The sequence below is a fragment of the Echinops telfairi genome, unplaced genomic scaffold, assembly GCF_000313985.2.
Source record: "Echinops telfairi isolate 266 unplaced genomic scaffold, ASM31398v2 ScPeMD7_443;HRSCAF=831, whole genome shotgun sequence".
Classification (NCBI taxonomy): domain Eukaryota; kingdom Metazoa; phylum Chordata; class Mammalia; order Afrosoricida; family Tenrecidae; genus Echinops; species Echinops telfairi.
Genome location: NW_022104341.1, coordinates 24236113 through 24247841, shown reverse-complemented (window position 1 = coordinate 24247841; position 11729 = coordinate 24236113).

Here is an 11729-nt window from a genome sequence, read left to right as displayed (position 1 = left end):
TAGATGATTGATGATAAGTATAAGTGTGATTTCATCAATGACTGTAAATTATATAAGTATATATGGCTAAAGAATTGTGTATAGGTGACAGGTTGGCAAGGGGTGGATTGAGATAGTTTATTTTGCCAGCCTAGCCGATAAACACAAGTGGAAGGGCGGAGAGATAAAAGGCTTAGTGAGCCTCGTCTTTCTTGTTTCTCGCTCTTTGATCATCGGACCAGTGCGTGGCTGCCTTGCTTGTTCTGTGCCTCAATTTACAGGCTACACTACCTGTGGGATGCCTAGCCTGTGAACTGTGTCGCTGTAAATTGAGATTCCTTTAAGATATGTCTGGAGCTGGGGACTGGCAGTTGGTGACCTGGCTGACAGTTGGTGACCTGCCTTGTGATTGGCTGCTGTGCTGAGATAGCCTAGCTCTCTCTATATAGAGAGGAAGACCTGGCAGTAGACTAGACTTGAAGGACTGCTAGTGTCTCACAGCTGTCTCCCAGGAATGAGGTTGCACTGAGCCATTTGTACTGCTTTATAATTTAACTGTTCATTTTTTGTATATATATTTAACAGTATATGATTTAACAGTTCATTTCTTGTGTTATACATCTAATTATCTTTGTAAATACATATATTAAATTATCAGCAATTTGGTTTTATCTCTCTAGAGAACCTTGTCTAACACAGTATCCTTCACGGGTTCAGCAGAGATTCCAGATTAAGATAGACTGCAAGGCCATAGCAATTTTCTTCTGAACAAACAAACAAACAAGTAAGCAACAACCAACCTGACCAGTGAAAGCCTTCTAGATAAGAAGGGGAAGTTGCCTGATCTCCTGCTGGAAGATGAGCCCCTCAGATTATAAGGCAATAAAAATATGACTGAGGAAAGAGCTGTCCCCACAAAGTGGATTTGACCTTGACAATGAGGATGGAGCGATCTGTCGGGACTTTGCTTTCTGTTGATGTGGCACAACTAAAAATGAGAGGAAATGGCTGTAAACGTTCATTATTAATTGAGATGTAGAATATACAAAGTATGACTTTAGGAGAATTGAAAGTTATAAAAACAACGTGAAACACCTGAGGATTGATATCCATAGGCACTCGTGAGCAGCAATGTAGTTGTTGGGCGCCATCCAGTCAGCGCTGACTCATGTACAAGAGCAGGAAATGCTGCCTTGTTCTATATCATCCTCACAATTGTTGTTAAAATTGGTTTACAATCAGGAAAGGTGTTTGTCAGGATGGCATCCGTTCCCATACTCTGAATAAGCAAATCATCCACGAAGCTAGACTTTTTGAAGAAGAACATGACATCAGGATTAGAGGAAGGCTTATTAGCAACCTGTGATATGCAGATGACACACCATTGCTTGCTGAAAGTGAGGAGGGCTTGAAACATTTGCAGATGAAGGTCAAGGACTGCAGACTTCAATATGGATTACAATTCAGTGGGAAGAAAACCCAAATGCTCCCAACTGGACCAATAAATAACATCACGATGAAGGGAGAAAGGCTAAAGTTGTCGAGGATTTCATTCATCTTGGATCAGTAATAAAAAGTCATGGAAGCAGCAGTCAAGGTATCAACTGACATACTGCATCAGGGAAATCTTCAGCAAAATTGCTCTTTCAAGTGTTAGAGAGCACAGGTGCCACTGTGGAGATAAGAGGTGCCTAACCTGAGCCATTGCATTTCAGGTGCCTCCTATGCACGTGAAAGCAGGACAGGGAGTGAGGAAGAGAGGCGGCGTGGATGCATTTGAACTACAGCACAGGCGAAGACTATGGAAAGTACCACAGACTGCCAGAAGAACAAACAAATCTTTCTTGGAAGAAGAACAGCTGGTACGCTCTGTAGCAACCAGAATGGCAAGACTCCTTCTCACATGCTATCAGAAGAAACCAGTCCCTGGGAAAAAAAAGCAGCATGTTTGGTGAAGTAAAGTGTCTGTGAAAAAGCACAAAACACAGTGTATTGACACAGTGACTGTTGCAGTCATACCCCAACATAGGAGCGAGTGTGAGGATAGTACCGGACTAGGCATTGTTTTGCTTTGTTAGAGATAATGTTGCCCCGAGTCAGAATTTACCTAACAAAAAACTACAGCATTAGTTACACAGATTAGGCAGTTTACAGTCGTACGGTTCTGTACATGAGCAGTCCCACTCAGGTCTCAGTAGGATAAGACACTAGAGGAGCTGTTACTTCGTGGGGAAGAATTCATTTCCTTGCTTTTTCCAGCCTTGAAAGTTCGCCCATATTCCTTGGCTTCGGGCTCCCTTCTCTATTTTCAAAGTCAGTGAGAGCCGGCTCAGTCCTTCTCACATCCATCACTCCAACCTCCTTTTTGAGGACATTGGGCCCACCCAGCTTGCCTGGGGTCTCCTCTTTCTTTTGAGGTCAATTGATCACCAAAGCTCAATTCCATCTGCAAATCTTACTTACCTCTTATGACGTGCCCTAGCATATTCACAGGTTCTGGGAACTAGATTAATAACATGTTTGTTGGGGTATTATTCTGCCCAATACACATGGTTATATATAAATCAGTTCAAGTTTATTTTAAAAACATACATGTGATCCTCACAACTCTCAAGTCAAGAGTCAAAGCAGATCCCGTTACATTCCACCAGAGATAGTGGGGGATGAGGTTGATGGTGAACCGGAAAGGCAGCAGCTGGGGGATTGCTAGGGTTAGACATGTGTGCAGGGGCAGACATCAGCAGGGCAGCCTCATTTAAGCCCCGGAGGGATGTGACCAGTGGGAAAGGTGGTTTGCACGCATCCCTAGAAGGGCGCAAAGAGCTCTGATATTCTTCTTATTCTTTCATTCTTCTCCACTCTGATACGAGGCAGGGACAGATTGCCCAAGAGTCAAGATAAGCACAGGCTTACTTTCTTACTTATCCGTGAACTAAAGCACAAAGTAAGTCCGTGTTTACCTTGTTTACCTGGTCCTCTCTCCCTGCCTGGGACTGTACATTTAAAATAGCCTCTGGAAGACGCTGTGAGGTTGAGAAAGACAGGTGCTGACCATATCCCCAAAGCAGAACTTTGATGTAAAAAAACCAAACCAAACAAAAAAACAACCCAAACTTTGATGTGTGTGAAATTGTTCACTCTAGATCAATAAATAAGCACAATTAAGTTTATGCTTACCTTGCTTGTTGGGTAATCCAACACTGATACCAAGACTAACCCTTCCCAGTCGATTTCATAACCCTCGGAAACCATACTCAGTTTCAAGTGTCGTAAGACCCAGCTGCCCCAAGGGAACAGGCACGTCCTACCCCTCAGGTTCCTGGGAGCTGGCTGGGTTTGCGGGTGCGGCCCTCTGGTCAATCAGACGTTGTCAGTGTGCCACAGTCTCTATTGGAAGGACAGCCGGAGCCAGCCCTTGTGATCTGTGGGGCAGAAGGAAGGGGGGCTCTGTGAATGGCTCTGTGTTTCTCAGCGGGGACTGGCCCCTTCCTGCTCTCTGTGAGGCTCAATTAAGTCCTTGTGCTCCTAAAGGTTTGGAGTCTGCCTGAGTAGACTGTTACCTCCTTTTCAACGGCCATTGAGCTTATTGTGTAAGGAAAGAAACAGAATGAGGGTTTTAGAAATCAGCACTACGGAGTGTGCTGTCGGCATGGGAAACCTGGGTGTTCTTGTGACCTTCCTGTCGTTTTAAGATAAGTCCCTTCAGTTCTCCACTTGGGATAACCGCACAGTTCTCAGCTGGTCTCCATACAGAGGCTCTGGTCTTAGCCATCACATGTGGTGAATAGCATTTGCAAAGCTACAGCAATCACTTTTTGAGAAGGATGAAGGCATAAAGGAAAAGGATGCGTAATACTCTATGTATGTATACACCAGAGTTGTTTAATCATTCATCTATTGATGGAAATTTAGGTCATTTCCAGTTCTTTGCAATTGCGAACCACACCACAACGAACACTGGAGCTCAGGTGTCTGGTTGTGGTCTGTTTCTTACTTCTGGCTATATGCCCCATAGGAGGATTGCTGGGTCATAAGGGAACTCGATTTCCATCTGTTTTAGGTATTGCCAAATCGCTTTCCACAGTGGCTGAACATATCTACAGGACCACCAGGAGTGGATGAGAGTTCCTATCTCACCACATCCCCTCCAACACTTGTTGCTTTCTGTTTTCTTGAATTGGGCTATCCTTGTAGGTTTAAGTAATATCTTTTTTTTTTTAAAGTAATATCTTATAGTTGTTTTTATTTGCATTTCCCAGATGGCCATTCGGGTTTCCTCCTTTGTGAATCTTCTGTTCAGGTCTTTTGCACACTTTGACAGTGGGCAATGAATTTTTTTCTTATTGTTGGCTTACAGAGTTTTGTAGATTTTTAGTAATAAATCCTTTATCTGACATGTCACCAATGAATATCTTTTCCCAGTCTGCGGGCTCTCATTACTCTCTTGACATAATAGTGGGGCAGGAGGAAAGAAAACAGAAATAGAGGAAAGACCTAGGAAGTAAAAACTATACATATATAGTTTTTACTTATATATATATATGTATAACTATAGATATGTACATATGTAAATATATAAAGATGGGCATGTTTGTCGACATATACACACATACACACACACACAATAAGGAAGCAGATGGACTGTGGGCCTCTACTTAAATCTTACCTCAGTACAGGAATGTTTGCTCTAATATTGTGGCAAGTTATGATACTCACTTCCCCGACATGATCATTGAAGACAAATTGGGTACATACGCAAGTGTAGTGAAGAAAGCTGATGTGCCTGGCTATTAAAAGATATAGTGCCTAGGGTCTTAAAAGCTTAAAGTTAAAGAAGTGGCCATCTAGCAGGGAAACAACAAAGTCCACATGGAAGAAGCATAGCAGACTGTGTGATCATGAGGTGTCAATGGAAACAGGTATCAGAAGTTCAAAAACAAGCAATCAAATTGAAAGAGAGTGGGCAAAGTGGAGACCCAAAACCCACCTGTAAGATCATTGGACAGTTCCTCATAGAAGGACCACAAGGAAGGGATGATATATCCAGGGTACAGTACAGCACTGATGAAACACCTATCTTCTAGTTCTTTCGTACTTCCTCCCCCCACTATTATGGCCTTAGTTTTACCTCATAATTTTGCTAGAACTGAGTATGCACACTTGTACTATCAAGATCTTTTGATGCAGGAAATCCAAGATAGATAAACCCCTCAGAAAGAGTAATGGGAGTAATGATTGCCTGAGGGGACGGGAAGCAATGGAGGGTGGGGGAAGGAGAAAGGGGAACTGATAGCAATGATGAATGTCTAACCCACTCTAGGGGAATGAAAAAGAGATTGTAAATTGTAGGTGAATGGATACATTGGATGGCGTAAGATATGGCAATAATGATAATAACGTATACTATATTAGGGGTCCATGGGGTGGTGGTGGTAGGGTAAAGGAGGGAGCAGAGAAAGTGGAGCTGATATCACAGTGTTCAAGAAGAAAGAAAATGTATTGAAAATGATGATGACAATTGTACAATTATGCTTGATCTAGTGGAACTACGGATGATGATAATATCTGTAAGTGCTCCTAATAAAATGTTAAATAACTAAAGGAAAAGGAAATGGACCAAAGCAGGCTTCTGCTCAGTTAATACTAGTGTTGTAGTTCAAGGAAAAAAAGATTTATAAAACAATTTTATTGTTAGTATTTATATGACCCAAGAAACATGAATTCAAGCAATTTACAACTATACTCATCACATGTCATCCTATGATTAAAATTGATAATAAATACCACTAAAGATTCTGCATGGTCCTGTATGAGAGGAGGTCCATGGTGGTGGTGGAGGGAGATGACACGAGTTACCACACTGGTGACTCCAACCCCAATGATCCCGTTGGCCTCATGGCACGTGTGTGTCCTCCAAAGGCCCTTAGTGAGTGCCAAGACTGGGACAGAACGCACTGTGAGGCACCCTGCAGATGTCCAAGGGCTGTGTCCAGACAAGGCTTGTCTCAAGGCCAACCTGCCAGGACCCAGTAGGGAAAGTGAACACCTTCCCTCGGACCCAGAGTGTCCAATAGAGCTGTGAGGAGGGGAAGCTCCACACAGCCTCCTTCAACAATTCGAGCTGGTCTGGGCCAAGCATGGGAGGACACTGAAGATGCCATGGTTCGGGTCAGGCACACCTTAGTCCTCAAAGTAACCAGCTTTCTTTTCAACACTTTGAAGAGGTCTTGTGCAGATTTACCTAATTCAATGTGTCCTCTTAGCTCTTAACCACTGCTTCCATGAGCACTAATTGTGGATCCAACCAAGATGAAATTCTTGACAACTTCAATGTTTTCTCTGTTTATCATGAGGTGGCCTATTGATCCAATTGTGAGGATCCAATTACTGAATTGTAATCCATACTGAAGGCTGCAATCTTTGATCTTCGTCAGTAAGTGCTTTGAGTCCTCCTCACTTTCAGCAAGCAAGGGTGAGTCATTAGCCTTTGCTAATCAACAGGTTGTTAGCCAGCCTTTCTTCAATGCAGGTTGAGAGGCTCTGTGGAGCTTCCCTTCCCCGAAGCTCTTTTGGACACTGAGTCTGAGAGCAAGTGCTCACTTTTAATAATGGAAGTCGAAGCGGAAGACACAAAGATCTTCCTTTTATTTGAACTTCTAGCCTTCCAAACGGCTTAGAAAATAAATTGCTCTTTGTCAAAGCTATCTACTTGTGGCATTTCTGTTACAGGGCCACCAGATAATCCTGTTTAACTTTTTGAAGAAATGCCCAACTGGTTTCCAATGTAGCTGTACAATTTTACTATCCTACTAGCAAGGGTCCCAATTTTCCACATCTTCACCAACACACTCTTACTTTCTGCCTTACATAAAACCTACATCCGCACTAACGGGTATGAAGTGCTATCTTGCTCTCTAGTTTTGATGGATCGTTCCTTAATAACTAATGCCATTAAACATCTTTTCAGCTATTTAATGATTGTGTGTATAAATGCTCTAGATAAATGTCTCTTCAATTTCTTTGCTTGTGTTTAAATTGGATTGTTTGTCTTCTTGTTTGTTGTGAACATTCTTTATAAATTCTGAATATTAGACCCTTATCAGATACATGACTTGCAAATACGTTCTCCCATTCAGCAGCCTGTGTCTTCACTCAGGTATCCCTTGAAGCACAAATATATATTTTTTAATAATTAAATCATTTTATTGGGGGCTTGGACAGCTCTTATCCCAATCCACACATGCATCCATTGTGTCAAGCACTTTTGTATATTTGTTTCCCTCATCATTCTCAAAACATTTGCTTTCTACTTGAGCCCTTGATATCAGCTCCTCAGTATTTTTCCTTCTCTCTCCTCCCTCCCCCCTCCCTCATGAACCCTTGATAATTTATAAATTATTATTATTTTGTCATATCTTACACCATCCGCCTTCTCCCTTCACTCGCTGTCCATCCCCCCAAGGAGAGGGCCACATGTAGATCCCTGTAATTGGCTCCCCCCCTCCACCCCCCCTTCCCTCCACCCTCCCACCATTCTTTTTTTAAAAATCACTTTGTTGCGCCTCATACAACTCTTATCACAATCCACACATGCATCAATTGTGTAAAGCACACTTATACATTTGTTGCCCTCATCTTTCTCAAAACTTGCTTTCCGTTTGGGCTCCTGGAATCAGCTTCTCATTTTCCTCGCCCCCCTCCCTCCCCGCTCTCCCCTCCCTCATGAACCCTTGATAATTTATAAATTATTATTTTATCTTATCTTACACTGCCCGGCGTCTCCCTTCACCCACTTTTCTGTTGCCCATTCCCCAGGGAGGAGGTTATATGTAGATCCTTGTGATCGGTTCCCTCTTTCTACACCACCCCCTTTCCCTCCTGGAATCGCCACTCTCACCACTGGTCCTGAGGGGTTCATCTGTCCTGGATTCCCTGTGTTTCCATTTCCCATCTGCACTGCTGTGCATCCTCTGGTCTAATCCGGTTTGCAAGGTAGAATTGGGATCATGATAGTGGGGGGGGGGCGTTTAAGAACTAGAGGAAGGTTGTGAGTTTCATTATTGCTACACTGAACCCTGAGTGACTCATCTCCTCCCCACTACCCCTCTGCAAGGGATGTCCAGTTGTCTACAGATGAGCATTGGCTCCCCATCATGCACTCCCCTCATTCACGATGATATGATTTCCCACCCCCACCACTGCCTTTGGTGCTTGATACCTGGTCCCCTCAACTTTTCATGATCACACATGTTGGTGTACTGCTTCCATGTGGGCTTTGTTGCTTCTGGGCTAGATGGCCGCTTGTTTACTTTCAAGCCTTTAAGACCCCAGATGCTATATCTCTCGATAGCCGGAACCATCAGCCTTCTTCACCACACTTACTTATGCACACATTCGTCTTCAGCGTTTATATGGGGAAGGTGATCACACAATAATGTTTTTTGTTCTTTGGTGTCTGCTACCTGATCCCTTCAGCACCTCGTGATCATACAGGCTTGTGTGCTTCTTCCATGTGGGCTTCATTGCTTCCGAGCTAGATGGCCACTTGTTTGCCTTCAAGCCTTTAAGACCCCAGACACTATATCTTTTGGTAGCCGGGCATCATCAGCTTTCTTCACCACATTTGCTTATGCACACGTTTGTCTTCAGCGATCATGTCGGGAAGGTGGGTATCACGGAATGACCGTTTTGCTGAGCAAAGAGCTCTTGTATTAAGGAATGTGCACCAGGTGGCCCAATGTCCACCGAAGCACAAATATCTTAAAGTTTAATGAAGCCCATCTGTTACCAAGGGCACAAATAGAAAGTAAATGTTTAGAAAATAATGATGGCAACATGTGTACAAATGTGCTTGATACAATTGATGTATGGATTGTTATTAAGAGCTGTAAGAGCGCCCAATAAAGTGACCTTTGAAAAAAAAAAGTGTAATGCCGTCCAATGTATCTGTTTTCTTTGTTTGCTTGTGCCATATCTAAGAAGCCATTGCCTAGCCCCAGATCAGAAAGATGCATACCTCTATTTTCTTCTAGAGTTTTATTGTTTCAGCACTTATAGCTAAATGTTGGATCCATTTTGTGTTAATTCTTAATATTTGGTGTAAGTCAGCATTATTTTGCATTTTGACATTTAGTTGTTTCCCCATTATTTGTAGAAAGACCCAGTGGATGGTTTTTGCACCCTTGTCAAAATCGACCATAAATGTAAGAGTTTACTTCTATACTCTGTATTCTAGCTCATCAATCCATCCTTAAGCCAGTACCCTGTACTCTTAATTACTATAACTTTGAATAAGTTTTTAAATCAGAATGTTTGGGTCCTCTAACTTGTTCTTTTCAAGATCTTTTGTGGCTATTCTAGATCACTTACGTTAATGTGTAAATTGTAGAATTAGCTTGTCATTTTCTTCAAAATAAGCCTGCTTGTATCTTGATAAGGATTGCATTGAATCTGTAGATCAATTCATTGATAAGTGTTGCCATCTTAACAACATTAAGTCGACCTGTCCACTGATATAGGATGTCTTTACATTTATCTAGATCTGTAATTTTCAACAACGTTTCATAATTTTCAACTTTTGTATTCCTCTTGATAAATTTATTTTTAAGTATTTTAGTATTTTTATGTTATTGTAAATAGAATTGTTTGTTTAATTTTACTCTTGAATTGTTCATTGAAAATATAGGGAAATAAAGTCAATTTTGTATGACCCCAGGAAATTTTAAGTCTGCTTTTCCCTCAAAAATAAAGAACATAGTCTTATCTAAGAAACATTTTCTACATTATAAGACAAGAGATCCTTTATAACTTGCTATATTTATAAGTTCTTACAGAACACCAAAAAGCTCAAACCTGTTTTTGAGAGAAAACAGCAGAAAATGCTTGGTTTCAGGAAGTGAAATGTGTCGATTACATAGTCTTGATAATTCAGGCTTGCAAAAAGTTATGAACTTAAGAAATATCTGAGAAATCCTTAAATCTACAGATCTGAAGGTGCTACAAATTAGATGCAAAATAAAATATTCAGCTGAAATAGTTGCTCATGTTATAAGAATCAGGAAATGCATGTTAAGACACACACACGAACACTCTCTGGTACAGAGTCTGATCCCTGTACCAACTTTGGGTTTGTTTTAGTTGGTAGGGCCATGGAGTAGCCCCGACTCATAGAGACCCTATGTAAAAAGGAACAAAAAACCGTGCAGCCCTGCACCATCCTCCCATTGTTATATCCGAGCCCATTGGTGCAGCCGCTGTGTCAATCCATCTCATGGAGGGTCTTCCTCCTTTTTGCTGCCCCTCTACTTACTTCACCGAGTAGGGTATCTTTCTCCAGGAACTGATGTCTCCTGACAACCTGGCTCAAGTAGGTACCATTTAGACCTTGAATGGATCATGTGATAATCCATCTAACCTGCATTTAGAGATGAGCTCCCCGAGCCCAGGAAGATGCAAGGACTTGGAATGTTATGGAAGAGAAAGGAAAGGGTATAGAAACAGAGTGCCCAATTCTTCATTACCGGAGTCCTGGTGGCATAGTGGTTACAAGTTTGGCTGCTAAGGTCAACAGTTCAAAACCACCAGCTGCTCTGCTAGAGAACACTGGGGCTTTCTAGCCTGTAGAGTGTACAATCTGGGAAATGTGTAGGGGCAGGTCCACCCTCTCCTACAGGGTCGCTGTGAGTCGTCATTGAGGGCGGTGAGCTTTAGTTTTAAGTCCATTGTTGCAACCCCTGTGCCAATCCACCTAGTCAAGGATCTTCCATTTTTTTAGCTGCTTTTCCACTGAGGTAGTGGTTGGGCTGAGATCCACAAGCTGGCAGTTTGAAAAACCACCATCTGCTTCAAGGGAGAAAGACAGGTCTTTCTACCCAGTAAAGAGTTAGTCTCGAAACCTCAAGGGGCAGTTGTCCCCTGTCCTAGAGAGTCGCCCCAATTCGGCATCGACTCATGGGCAGTGAGTTTGCATTTGAGAAATCATTAGGAGAGGCTGCTTAGCATCCTTGATCTCAGCTCCCCATCTGTAAGAGAAGAACACAACTATGCTGACCTGCCTTGCAAGATCCTTGTAAGGAGTCAGTCAGTTTCGATTCTTTACCGAACCCAACATGCCAGGCTCTGTGCTTGGTGATGGGGACAGAGTGACAAAAAAGGAATACAGTCTGTGATTGTGAGGAAAGTGTATGTAGGGTGAAGATTAAATGAAATAATGGAGTACAAGGCTTAGCATAGTTTCTCTGGCTCATTGTCTTTCCTTACTACAAATTATTCCAGATAAATTTTCTAAGGGGGCTTACTGTGTTCATTTTTCAATCTGAATGTTTAGCATAATTCATAGCATTTTGTTCACTAGCTCCTGTTGAGATGGCCCTCAAATCATATTGTCACTATGCAAAATGCAGCAAAATACTTCCCAGTCTTGCACCATTCCCTGATTGATTATTAAGATCCATTGGGATCAGATTAGACCAGAGCATGTACACTGCTACAGATAAGAGCGCACAACACAGGGATCCAGGATAGATAACCCCCTCAATAGGATTAGAGGATGGTGGGGGTAGAAAGGATGGTGAGGATCACAAGGATCAACTAGAACCCCTTCCCAGGGGGATGAATAACAGAAAAGTGGGTGAGGGGTGATGGAGGATGATGTAAGATATGGAAATAAAAATCTATAACTTCCCAAGGGCTCATGAGGAAGGGTGGGCAGGGGAGGGAGGGGGAAGAAATGGGAAGCTGATATCAGGGGC